At 51.0% G+C, this 12,499-nt stretch overlaps 1 protein-coding gene across 2 annotated transcripts in view; it reads right to left on the bottom strand.

Annotated features, from left to right (window-relative positions):
- LOC140395298 (PALM2-AKAP2 fusion protein-like) overlaps positions 1-11,298 on the bottom strand; it is a 266,837-nt gene extending 255,539 nt beyond the window's left edge. The window contains exon 1 of one of the 2 annotated variants that reach the window (XM_072482894.1): positions 11,151-11,298. The gene's annotated coding sequence lies outside the window, so the exon portion shown is untranslated. The remainder of the gene's footprint in view (positions 1-11,150) is intronic. The other variant, XM_072482895.1, reaches the window with a different exon arrangement.
- Between the last annotated feature and the right edge of the window lie 1,201 nt (positions 11,299-12,499).

Raw genomic sequence — 12,499 nt, 5'->3', positions numbered from 1 at the left:
AATTCTCCGGCACCGGATATTCGGCGGGGGTGGGAATCGCGCCGCGCCGGTTGGCGGGCCACCTCCGGCGATTCTCCGGCCTGCGATGGGCCGAAGTCCCGCTGCTGGAATGCCTGTCCCGCCGGCGAGAATCAAACCACCTCTCTTACCGGCGGGACAAGGCGGCGAGGGTGGGCTCCGGGGTCCTGGGGGGGTGGGGGGGGGGGGGAGGCGGGGCAATCTGGCCCCAGGGGGTGCCCCCACGGTGGCCTGCCCCGCGATAGGGGCCCACCGATCCGCGGGCGGGCCTGTGCCGTGGGGGCACTCTTTTCCTTCCGCCTGCACCATGGTCTCCACTATGGCGGAGGCGGAAGAGACCCCCTCCACTGCGCATGCGCAGGGATGCTGTGAGCGGCCACTGACGCTCCCGCGCATGCGTCGCACGGCAAAGTCATTTCCGCGCCAGCTGGCGGGGCACCAAAGGCCCTTCCCGTCAGCTGGTGGGGCGGAAATCAGTCCGGCGCGGGCCGAGCCCCTCAGGGTGAGGGCTCGGCCCCTCAAGATGCGGAGAATTCTGCACCTTTGGGGCGGCGCGATGCCGGACTGATTTGCGCCATTTTTGGCACCGGTCGGCGGACATCGCGCCGATTACGAAGAATCCCGCCCCTTAATCCTCCTTAAAGAAGTCATTGAATTGCTTCTACCTCCGAGCGAACCTATCAACCGACTCCCTCAGGACAAGCTTGATCCTCTACAGCCTCAGGAATTCTGCCAGGTCGCTCACCCACGTGCTCGCCTTCGGGGGCTCCCGAGTCCCGCCACCCCAGCAAAATCCATCTCCTGGCTATCAGGGAGGCAAAGGCCAAAACATCGGCCTCTCTCACCCACTCGACTCCCGGGTCTTCTGACACCCCAAATATCGCTACCTCTGGACTCGGGGCCACGTTTACCCCCAACACCTCAAACATTACATCCGTAAACCCCTGCCAGAACCCCCCCCCCAGTTTTGGACATACCCAAAACATATGGATATGATTTGCGGGCCTCTCCACGCAACGTTCACACCTATTCTCTACACACTCAAAGAATCTGCTCATCCTTGCCACCATCATATGTGCCCTGTGAACTACTTTAAACTGAATAAAACTGAGCCTCGCACATAACGAGGGTGCATTCACCCTCAGTAAGGCCTCTTCCTACGTCCCGGCCTTCACCCCCCCCCCCCCCCCCAGCTCCTCCTCCCACTTCTGTTTAATGTCTCCCACCAGGGCCCCCTCCCAGTCAATCAGCTCCTTGTACACCTCGGACACCTTCCCCTCCCCTACCCCCTCCCTCGACAACACCTTATCTTGCAGCCTCAAGGGTGGCAACCCAGGAAAGAAAGACACCTCCCTCCTCACAAAATCCCAGACCGCAAGTAGCTGAAATCGTTCCCCCTGGGCAGCTCGTATTCCTCCTCCAGACCCTCTAAGTTCGCAAAGCTGCCCCTACGAACAGGTCCCCGAATTGCTCAACCCCTGCCTGCCACCACCACCTCGCCCCCATTCCAAAAAAACCCTCTTGACCCGTGGGGTCTTCCCTGCCCATACAAAGCTGCAATCATCGCGTTAGCCTTCTAAAGGAATGACTTCGGGACAATGATCGGAAGGTTCTGAAATATGAGCAGGAACCTTGGCAGCACAGTCATCTTCACTGTCTGCATCCGTCCCACCAACGACAGTGGCAGCACATCTGACCTCTTAAAATCCCCCTTCATCTGCTCCACCAGCCGAGTCAAATTCAACTTGTAACTGCACCCACCCCCGAGTCACCTGGATGCTGAAGTCTGTGAAGCTCGCCCCCATCACCTTAAATGGTAGCTCCCCCGCCCTCCTCTAGTCTCAATCGAGAACATCTCGCACTTTCCCATGTTCAACTTGTACCCAGGGAACCGAGTGAAGTCCTCCAAATTCCCCATGTACCCCCCAATGGATCCAAAATATATACCAACAGGTCGTCCGTGTACAATGGAACCCTGTGCTCGACCCTCACCCCGCACAATCCCTTTCCAATCTCTCGATGCTTTAAGCGCCATTGCCAGGGGCTCTCTAGCCAAGGCAAAAAGCAATGGGGAGAACGGGCACCCCTGCCTTGTCCCACGGTGCAACCCAAAATATCCCAAACTCACCTGGTTCGTCCACACACTTATGACTGAGCCTTGTACAGCAACCGGACCCAGTCCACAAACCCCTTCCCAAACGCAAGCCGGCCGTTGAAAGCTTTCTCCGCGTCCATTGCCACTGCCACTTCCACTTCCTGCCTCTCTGGGGGCATCATAATCACATTAAGCAGCCTCCTCACATTTACCGACAACCGTCTCCCTTTCACAATCCCCGTTTGGTCCTCACTTATCACCCCCAGGGGACAGTCCTCAATTTGCGAACCCAAAATCTTCGTCAACAACTTAGCGTCCCCATTCAACAACGGTATCAGATGGTACGATCCACACTGCTCTGGATCCTTGTCTTTTTTCAGTATCAGGAAGATGGATCCTGCAATAATGCAGGGGGGGAGTTCCCCCCTCTCCTTAGCCTCATTGTTTGCCCTCGCCAGCAACGGCCCTAGGACCCCCCCCAAACGTTTTATTAAACTCCACCAGGAACCCATCCAGGCCCGGGGCCACCCCTGCATGCACCGCCCCCATACTCTCCATCACATCCCTCAACCCAATAGGAGCCCAAACCTTGCACCAGCTCCTCAGTCACCCTGGGAAACTCCAGGAACCGTCGCACCTTGTCTGATGCCCTATCTTTAAATGCGTCTCTTGTAGAAAAGCCGTCCGCCTTCAGACTCCTCAGGTGTGCGAACACACGCAACTGTTTGACCGGTCCATTCAGCCCCTCATGTCTCACCTGACCAGCCTGTTTGGGGGGCCCCCTACCCCCCTCCCCTGGCGATCAATTATATCCCTTTTTGGGCCGGCCCCAGTATGTGTCACGCGACCCTCCAGGCCCACCCTCAGATGTCCACCGTCATCACTCCCTTTCCAACTGCGCCACACCAACCACACCCTTGACGGCGCACCCCTCCCACAAACAAAACAACAGCCCCATCCCCATATCAACCACCTGACCATCCCTTACTGTGCTCCCATTAACTAGCCCACCCAGCTAGCATGGCAGCCCACGCCCAAGGCCTCCAAACCTCCTACCCATCTCCTGATTATCCCCACCCCGTCCCTTAAGAAACAAAGAAACTCACCTTTGATGCTCCCCAAGCACCCCGTCACCAAACCCATCAAAACATTTCAAAGGAGAAAAAGCTCTCCAAAAATAACCAAAAGAAAACAGCTTTACACAGCTCCTGAAAAGTTCAATGTCCTCCTTTTCCTGCCAGCCCATCATCCCTCAAAAACTCCATCGCTTCCTCTGGCATACCAAAGTAGTATTCTCGATTCTGGAAAGTCACCCAGAGGCAGGCAGGGTACAGCACTCCCTTCACTCCCTTCTTGAAGAGGGCAGCCTTGACCCGATTAAACCCGACTCTCTTGCTTTCTTCTCCTTGAGCCTCATTTGGGTCTCCCGCATCACCCCCACCTCGGCCACCAACGAGGTAAGCTGATCCTCTTGCTCCCCCACCACCTCCTCCATTTTCTGGATAGCCTGGTTCTGGGTCTCCTGCCTCAGCTCCACTCGGTCAATCCCTGCTTTGAGCGTCTCTACCACCTTGGCCAGGTCTTCCAGGGCTTCCCTCCTCTGCTGGCTGAATTTCCCAGTTAAGAAGCACGTTGACCACTGGGCGGGCAGAACAACCACCTTGCCCTCTGCCATCTTAACCTGTGGCGCACAAATATTCTTCTGTTCCACCAGCTCCCTTCTTGTCAGCCCACTCCTACTTTGTGGATCCATCCACCAGCCCACCAGAGGAGTTACACCTTCTCCTGGCACTCCTACACCTCTTTCCATCCAAACTTTCACCTTGAGCGGGAGCTATAGGACTGAAAAATTCCACCTTAAGCGGCAGCTACCAAATGTGCGAATGCTCACTCCGTGGCCACCACCGGAAGTCCTCAGCTCCTTTTTATAGATATTAATGACATCGGAACAAAGGAACGGAAGTAGGTCATCTAACCCATCAGGCCTTTTCCACCAATTGGTTCATGGCTGCTTTGTGAGCTAACTCATAAACCGTCCTTCGCCCCTATCCCTTAATACAAATGTTAACAGGAATCTATCAACAACTTGCATTTCTTGTTACTGTGCTGTTTATTTTTTCTGACTGTCTTCTTTTTTCCGTCCTTTGTCCTGGGCCTGGGTTAGCAGAGTGTACAAAGAACAAAGAAATGTACAGCAAAGGAACAGGCCCTTCGGCCCTCCAAGCCTGTGCCGACCATGCTGCCCGACTAAACTACAATCTTCTACACTTCCTGGGTCCGTATCCCTCTATTCCCATCCTCTTCATGTATTTGTCAAGATGCCCCTTTTTTTTTTTTTTTTTTTTTAAATAATATTTTATTGAAAATTTTTGGTCAACCAACACAGTACATTGTGCATCCTTTACACAACATTATAACAATACAGATAATAATGACCTTTTTTATTTAAACAAGAACAAAAGAAAACAACAACAAATAAATAAATATTAAATAACAAAAATAAAAACTAGCCCTAATTGGCAACTGCCTTGTCTCAGGCCACCCCCCCCCCCCCCCCCACCCCCCACCCCCCAAGTTCTGGGCTGCTGCTGCTGCCTTCTTTGTTCTCCCCTATCTATCTTTCCGCAAGATATTCGACGAACGGTTGCCACCGCCTTGTAAACCCTTGAGCCGACCCCCTTAGGACGAACTTAATCCGCTCTAACTTTATGAACCCCGCCATATCATTTATCCAGGTCTCCACCCCCGGGGGCTTGGCTTCTTTCCACATTAGCAATATTCTGCGCCGGGCTACTAGGGACGCAAAGGCCAAAACATCGGCCTCTTTCGCCTCCTGCACTCCCGGCTCTTGTGCAACCCCAAATATAGCCAACCCCCAGCTTGGTTCGACCTGGACTCCTACTACTTTCGAAAGCACCTTTGTCACCCCCATCCAAAACCCCTGTAGTGCCGGGCATGACCAAAACATATGGGTATGATTCGCTGGGCTTCTCGAGCACCTCGCACACCTATCCTCCACCCCAAAAAATTTACTGAGCCGTGTTCCAGTCATATGTGCCCTGTGTAATACCTTAAACTGAATCAGGCTTAGCCTGGCGCACGAGGACGACGAGTTTACCCTGTTTAGGGCATCTGCCCACATCCCCTCCTCAATCTCCTCCCCTAGCTCTTCTTCCCATTTCCCTTTTAGTTCGTCCATCATAGTCTCCCCTTCGTCTCTCAATTCCCTATATATATCCGACACCTTACCGTCCCCCACCCATTTCTTTGAGATGACTCTGTCCTGCACCTCTTGTGTCGGGAGCTGCGGGAATTCCCTCACCTGCTGCCTCGCAAAAGCCCTCAATTGCATGTACCTGAATGCATTCCCTTGGGGCAACCCATATTTCTCGGTCAGCGCTCCCAGACTCGCAAACTTCCCATCCACAAATAGATCTTTCAATTGCGTTATACCTGCTCTTTGCCACATTCCATATCCCCCATCCATTCCCCCCGGGGCAAACCTATGGTTGTTTCTTATCGGGGACCCCCCCAGTGCTCCGGTCTTTCCCCTATGTCGTCTCCACTGTCCCCAAATCTTCAGTGTAGCTACCACCACCGGACTCGTGGTATAGTTCCTTGGTGAGAACGGCAATGGGGCTGTCACCATAGCCTGCAGGCTGGTCCCCCTACAGGACGCCCTCTCTAATCTCTTCCACGCCGCTCCTTCCTCCTCTCCCATCCACTTACTCACCATTGAAATATTAGCGGCCCAATAATACTCACTTAGGCTCGGTAGTGCCAGCCCCCCCCTATCCCTACTACGCTGTAAGAATCCCTTCCTCACTCTCGGAGTCTTCCCGGCCCAAACAAAACCCATAATACTCTATAGTCTTTGCCTCGAACATTACCCGCTTCCCCACTAATATAGCCACCCCCCTGTTTTTCGCATCCAGCCCCGAATGGAACACCTGCCCTACCCATCCTTTGCGCAACCTAACCTGATCTATCAGTTTCAGGTGCGTTTCCTGTAACATGACCACATCTGCTTTAAGTTTCTTAAGGTGTGCGAGTACTCGTGCCCTCTTTATCGGCCCGTTAAGTCCCCTCACGTTCCACGTGATCAGCCGAGTTGGGGGGCTTCCCCCCCCCCCCCCTTGCCGGTTAGCCATCATCTTTTTCCAGCTTCTCGCCCAGTTCCCACGCGGCTGTATTTCTCCCAGACGGTGCCCCCCCGCCCATCCTTTCCCGCACCCACTCCCCCCTTTCCCCAGCAGCAGCAACCCAGTAATTCCCCCCTCCCCCCCCCCCCGCTAGACCCCCCGCTAGCGTAATTACTCCCCCCATGTTGCTCCCAGAAGTCAGCAAACTCTGGCTGACCTCGGCTTCCCCCCGTGATCACGGCTCGCCCCGTGCGGTGCCCCCTCCTTCCTGCTTCTCTATTCCCGCCATAATTATCATAGCGCGGGAACCAAGCCCGCGCCTCTCCCTCGGCCCCGCCTCCCATGGCCAACGCCCCATCTCCTCTCCCTCCCCACCTCCCCCCATCACCACCTGTGGGAGAAAGAAAAGTTACCATACCGCAGGATTAATCATACAATACAATCCCTCTTCGCCCCCCCCCCCCCACTCGTCCCACCACTTTGTCCAAACGTTCATTTTCGTAGTCCAATCATTCCAATTTTTCTTCTACAATAAAAGTCCACGCTTCATCCGCCGTCTCAAAGTAGTGGTGCCTCCCTTGATATGTGACCCACAGTCTTGCCGGTTGCAGCATTCCAAACTTTATCTTTTTTTTGTGAAGTACCGCTTTGGCCCGATTAAAGCTCGCCCTCCTTCTCGCCACCTCCGCACTCCAATCTTGATAGACGCGGATCACCGCGTTCTCCCATTTACTACACCGAGTTTTCTTCGCCCATCTAAGGACCATTTCTCTATCCTTAAAACGGAGAAATCTCACCACTATGGCTCTGGGAGCTTCTCCTGCTCTCGGTCCTCGCACCATAACTCGGTATGCTCCCTCCACCTCCAACGGACCCGTCGGGGCCTCCACTCCCATTAACGAGTGCAGCATCGTGCTCACATATGCCCCGACGTCCGCCCCCTCCACACCTTCAGGAAGGCCAAGAATCCTCAAGTTGTTCCTCCTTGCGTTATTTTCCAGTGCCTCCAACCTCTCCACAGATCGTTTCTGGTGTGCCTCCTGTATCTCCGACTTCACCACCAGGCCCTGTATATCGTTTTCATTCTCAGCTGCTTTCGCCTTCACGACCCGAAGCTCCTGCTCCTGGGTCTTTTGTTCCTCTTTCAGCCCTTCAATCGCCTGTAATATCGGGGCCAACAACTCTTTCTTCATTTCCTTTTTTATCTCCTCCACGCAGCGTTTCAAAAACTCTTGTTGTTCGGGGCCCCATATGAAACTGCCACCTTCCGACGCCATCTTGGTTTCTGCTTGCCTTCCTTGCCGTTGTTCCAAAGGATCCGCTGCAATCCGGCCACTTTCCTCTCCTTTTTCCATCCGTGTCCAGGGGGAACACCCTTCTGGTTTACCGCACGGTGTTTTCAGCCGTTAAAATTGCCGTTGGGGCTCCTATCAAGAGCCCAAAAGTCCGTTTCACAGGGAGCTGCCGAAACGTGCGACTCAGCTGGTCATCGCCGCACCCGGAAGTCGTCAAGATGCCCCTTAAATGTCACTATCGTCCCTGCTTCCACCAAGTCCTCCGGCAGCGAGTTCCAGGCACCCACTACCCTCTGTGTAAAAAACTTGCCTCGTACATCTCCTCTAAACCTTGCCCCTCTCACCTTAAACCTAAAGTGTAATTTCCAAGTTTGCAGTTGACATGAAACTGAGGAATGTAATGAACAATAAGTAGGATAGTACAGTGTCCAGGAAGGCAAATGACTCATTTGGACGATACACAGTGAGTGCAGGAACAGAGGAGCGCGAGGGTTTGTGAAGACAAATCTTCAAAGATGGCAGAACAAATTAAGATGAACATACAGGATCTTCACCTTCGTTAATAAAGGAATAGGAATAGAGTACAACAGCAAAGAAGCTATGTTAAACTGTTTTAAAGCACAGTTAGATCTCAGTTGAAGAAGGATGTCAGGGTCTGAGGAAGGTTTAGGAGCTGACCCCTTTAAGGGGCGTTGTTCGCACACGGAATTGGCGAGCAGAGCACGGGCTTTTCCTCAGTTTGATCCAGGAGACAGACTGGCAGCATTAAGGCTGCAATACTCTGTAAACATGTTGTGCAAGTAAACGTTTGTTGTTTGTATCTAAATTACTGCGGGAGGGCGGCACGGTGGCACAGTGGTCAGCACTGCTGCCTCACAGCGCTAAGGAACCGGGTGGCTGCCTGTGTGGCGTTTGCACGTTCTCCCCGTGTCTGTGTGGGTTTCCTCCGGGTGCTCTGGTTTCCTCCCACAGCCAAAGAGAGCGGGGGGTGGGCCTAAGTTGGGTGCTCTTTCAGAGGGTCAGTCAGACTCGATGGGCCGGATGGCCTCCTTTTAGGAATTCTATGGTTCTATGGTGTAGAGTAGGTTTACCAGAACGGTAGCAAGATGAAGAACTTCAATTATGGGGACACTCGAGAACTGGGCATTTTTTCCTTGGAGCACAGGGGAGTCCTGTGCAGGGTTTGTATCAAGAAACTGTTTCCAGTGACAGAAGTGATGCTAACCAGAGGATACAGAACTCAATAGATTGCATTGAAATAATTTAATTTTGTTAACAGAGAGGTCAATAAACAGGGGCACAAGTTTGAAGGATTAGAGGTAAGGAGTAATTATTTTCCAGGCAGAGAGTGGTGGGTCTCTGGAACTTAATGCTTGAGAGAGTGGTAAAGGTAGAAACCCTTACCACGTTTAAAAAAAACACTTGGATCTAAGCATAAACTACAGATACCTATAAGGCTATGGACCAAGAGTTGGAATGTAGGATTAGACTGGATAGTTTGGTTATGGCCTGTACACACCCATTGTGTTGAATAACCACCCTTCTGTGCAATCAAACTCTCCATTTTGACATTCAGGTGATTTGGCAAAAGACCTGAGGTGACATAAGCAACCCACTATTGATGCAACAAGTTGTGGGGATCAGGAATTCACTGCCTGAAAGGATCATGGGAGTAGATTCAATTGTAACTTTATAAAGGAATTTGGATAAATACTTGGAGTGGAAAAGTTGTAGGTTATCGAGAAAGAGTAAGGGAGTGGGACTAATTGGCAACTCTTTCAAAGAGCAGATGCGATACGATGGGCTGAATGACCCTCCTGTGCTGTGCTATGACTCTCTAATTCAGTGACGGAATGACGGGGTGACCTATACCGTACCGGTGTCAAACATGGCTTAATCATGCACATACCCAGCTGAATGAAGGGTGTGTCGTCCGCTGTCAATACAGAAGGATACTTTAGGGAGTGTGTATCTTGTTATGTCATTATTCAGGATTTCAGACATTCCTGGCAGTCCAGACGGGCAGCACGGTGGTGCAGTGGGTTAGCCCTGCAGCCTCACGGCGCTGAGGTCCCAGGTTCGATCCTGGCTCTGGGTCACTGTCTGTGTGGAGTTTGCACATTCTCCCCGTGTTTGCGTGGGTTTCACCCCCACAATCCAAAGATGTGCAGGCTAGGTGGATTGGCCACACTAAATTGCCCCTTAACTGGAAAAAATGAATTGGGTACACTAAATTTTTTTTTTTAAATTCCTGGCAGTCCAAAATAAGCTCTGAAAATTCTTTTCTATTTTTTCTTCAGTAACCCGTAGTTTCTGTCTCATAGTTCTGATATGAGAGCATGAAAACACTTGCATGGCAACACATTTGTTTATCTATATTTCGAAACACAAATGATAAAATCACTTAGCTTCCATTAACCACAACTCATCTTTAGCTGCCAATTTGCTCAATCAGAGGCCTTGCCTCTACTCCCACCCTGTCCTCAGTAAAGTTGACACTCCCACCTTCATTGGTACAGACGCCACCACCTGTTAAATAAAGGCTTGTGCACCTGAATTTTAAGACACACCTGGTTTAACTATTCAGTGCTAGATCTTGTTAGGCAGGAGAATCCAAGGTTAATGGGGGTAAATGGGAATGTAGGACTCAAAATACAAACTGATTAGCTGCAATTATATCAAATGGCGGAACAGGCTCGAGGGCTGAATGGCCTTCTTCTGCTTTTGTGTGTTCGCATGTTTGTCTCTGGCTGGGAAAAATGGAGCAGATGCTAGAATACAACCAGCCCTAAACTGGGACTGTTGTGAAACAGAATGTTGAAATAGCAGCAGATTTGTTTTGCTGTGGAGACTGTTTGGGAATTTGTATTCAGCTGCTGCACGTCAGGGACAGACTGCATTTGGATTCACCATATCTCGATTCTCCCAGTGCCAAAGAGGTTTCAAATCATCATGGTTCCAATTTGCCACATCTATCTACACTCAGTCTATCTACACTTTTCTTTCTATACACAAGGAAGCTGGCCATCATGCTTATGCTTTGAAAGAGTTTTCCAATTAGTCCCACTCCCTCACTGTTACTGCACAGCAAAACATTCCTTTTGAGATATTTCACAAGTTACTGTTCCATCTTCTTCCATCGTCCTATCATTATAAAAAGAAAATTTCAATTAAGGGGCAATTTAGCGTGGTCAATCCACCTATCCTGCACATCTTTGGGTTGTGGGGGTGAGACCCACGCAAACACGGGGAGAACGTGCAAATTCCACACGGACAGTGACCCAGGGCCAGGATCGAACCCGGGTGCTCGGCGCCTTGAAGCAGCAGTGCTAACCACTGCACCACTGTGCCACCATTCCATTTCCCTTTCAGACAGTGACCTCCAGATCAGAATGTAAACAATTCTCCCCTAAATATCCTCTGGATATTTTGACAATTATCTTCAGTCTTTATCCTCTGGTGACTTATCTTTCTGCCTGTGGAAACAATTTCTCTTTATACACTCCAAGTCCTTCACAAGTTGAACACCTCTACATTATATGCAGATTCAGAACAAATTAAGTGAGAAATTGTAATCAGAGTAAAGTAAGAAAGACTGACCTGAGAACGCTCTGTTACACACACGTTACTGGAGTAATCATGAAGTTGTTACCAAGTGTAACAGATTGTTTGTGTTGTTAATGCTGGTGGCCGATGTGAACAGTGAATTTAGTTGGCATTAACGAGAACAAAATAACCGGCTCACTGATGAAATGGAATGATCAGGAACTGTGTTAGTTTACAATGAGTGGGAGGGGCTGGGGGCTCAGGCTACTTTGCAAGGACAAGCTCGTGCTGACAGCATTGGATTCCAGGCGAGTCTTGCTGACCTACAGTGGATTATTCAATCAGGAGAATGGATGACAATGTGAAGCTGTCTGTGCGCTGTTTGTGGACATGTCACTGCTCATTGGGAACCCATCGCAGTCCTGGAGAACAGCCAGGGTGACTGAGTTCAGAAGAATTCAGCAGTTTCCATGTTGCCCCACACTGAATGTGACCGAAACTTCCAATATTCAAAGAACGGTAGCATCATGGTACTGTTACTGGACTAGTAATCCAGAGGCCCAAAATTATGCCAGAAACATGAGGTCAACAAAAGTTCACAATTTCTGATTAAATTTAAATTCTTTTAAAAAATATATTTTTATTAGGATATTTGCAAGTTTTTATAATAATAACAATAACAGCGACATAAACACGGTACAATAAGCATTGCTACCCCCATCCCCTCCAACTGGCCTGAAATATACAAGAGCAAGTCATCTGCGTAAAGCGAGACCTGGTCCTCCACCCCCCACCCGAACGAGCTCTTTCCATGGCGTTAAGACACCATGGCCAATGGCTCCATGGCCAGAGCAAACAGTAGCGGGGAGAGGGGGCAACCTTGCCTCGTCCCTCGGTGTAGTTTAAAATACCCCGACCTCAGCCGGTTTGTACGCACACTCGCTACTGGTGCCTGATAGAGTAACCGCACCCAGTCAATGAAGCCCTCACCAAACCCAAACCTTCCCAGCGCCTCCCACAGGTAATCCCACTCCACCCGATCAAAAGCCTTCTCCGCATCCATCGCTACCACCACCTCCATCTCCCCTCCTTCTGAGGGCATCATAATAACATTTAAAAGCCTTCGAACATTGGCCTTCAGGTGCCTGCCCTTTACAAATCCTGTCTGGTCTTCGCCTATCACCCCCGGGACACATTCCTCTATCCTTGTGGCCAATATCGTAGCCAGCAGTTTGGCGTCCACATTAAATTGGCCTGGATGACCCGCATTGCTCCGGATCCTTCTCCCGTTTCAGTATCAATGGAATCGAGGCCTGCGGCATTGTTGGGGGGAGGACTCCCTTCTCTCTTGCTTCGTTAAATGTCCTCACCAGCAGTGGGCTCTGTTGCTAACTTTGGTTGGC

Source organism: Scyliorhinus torazame, chromosome 18, assembly GCF_047496885.1.
Source record: "Scyliorhinus torazame isolate Kashiwa2021f chromosome 18, sScyTor2.1, whole genome shotgun sequence".
Taxonomy (NCBI): Eukaryota; Metazoa; Chordata; class Chondrichthyes; order Carcharhiniformes; family Scyliorhinidae; genus Scyliorhinus; species Scyliorhinus torazame.
This window is presented reverse-complemented; position numbering and strand designations above follow the sequence as displayed.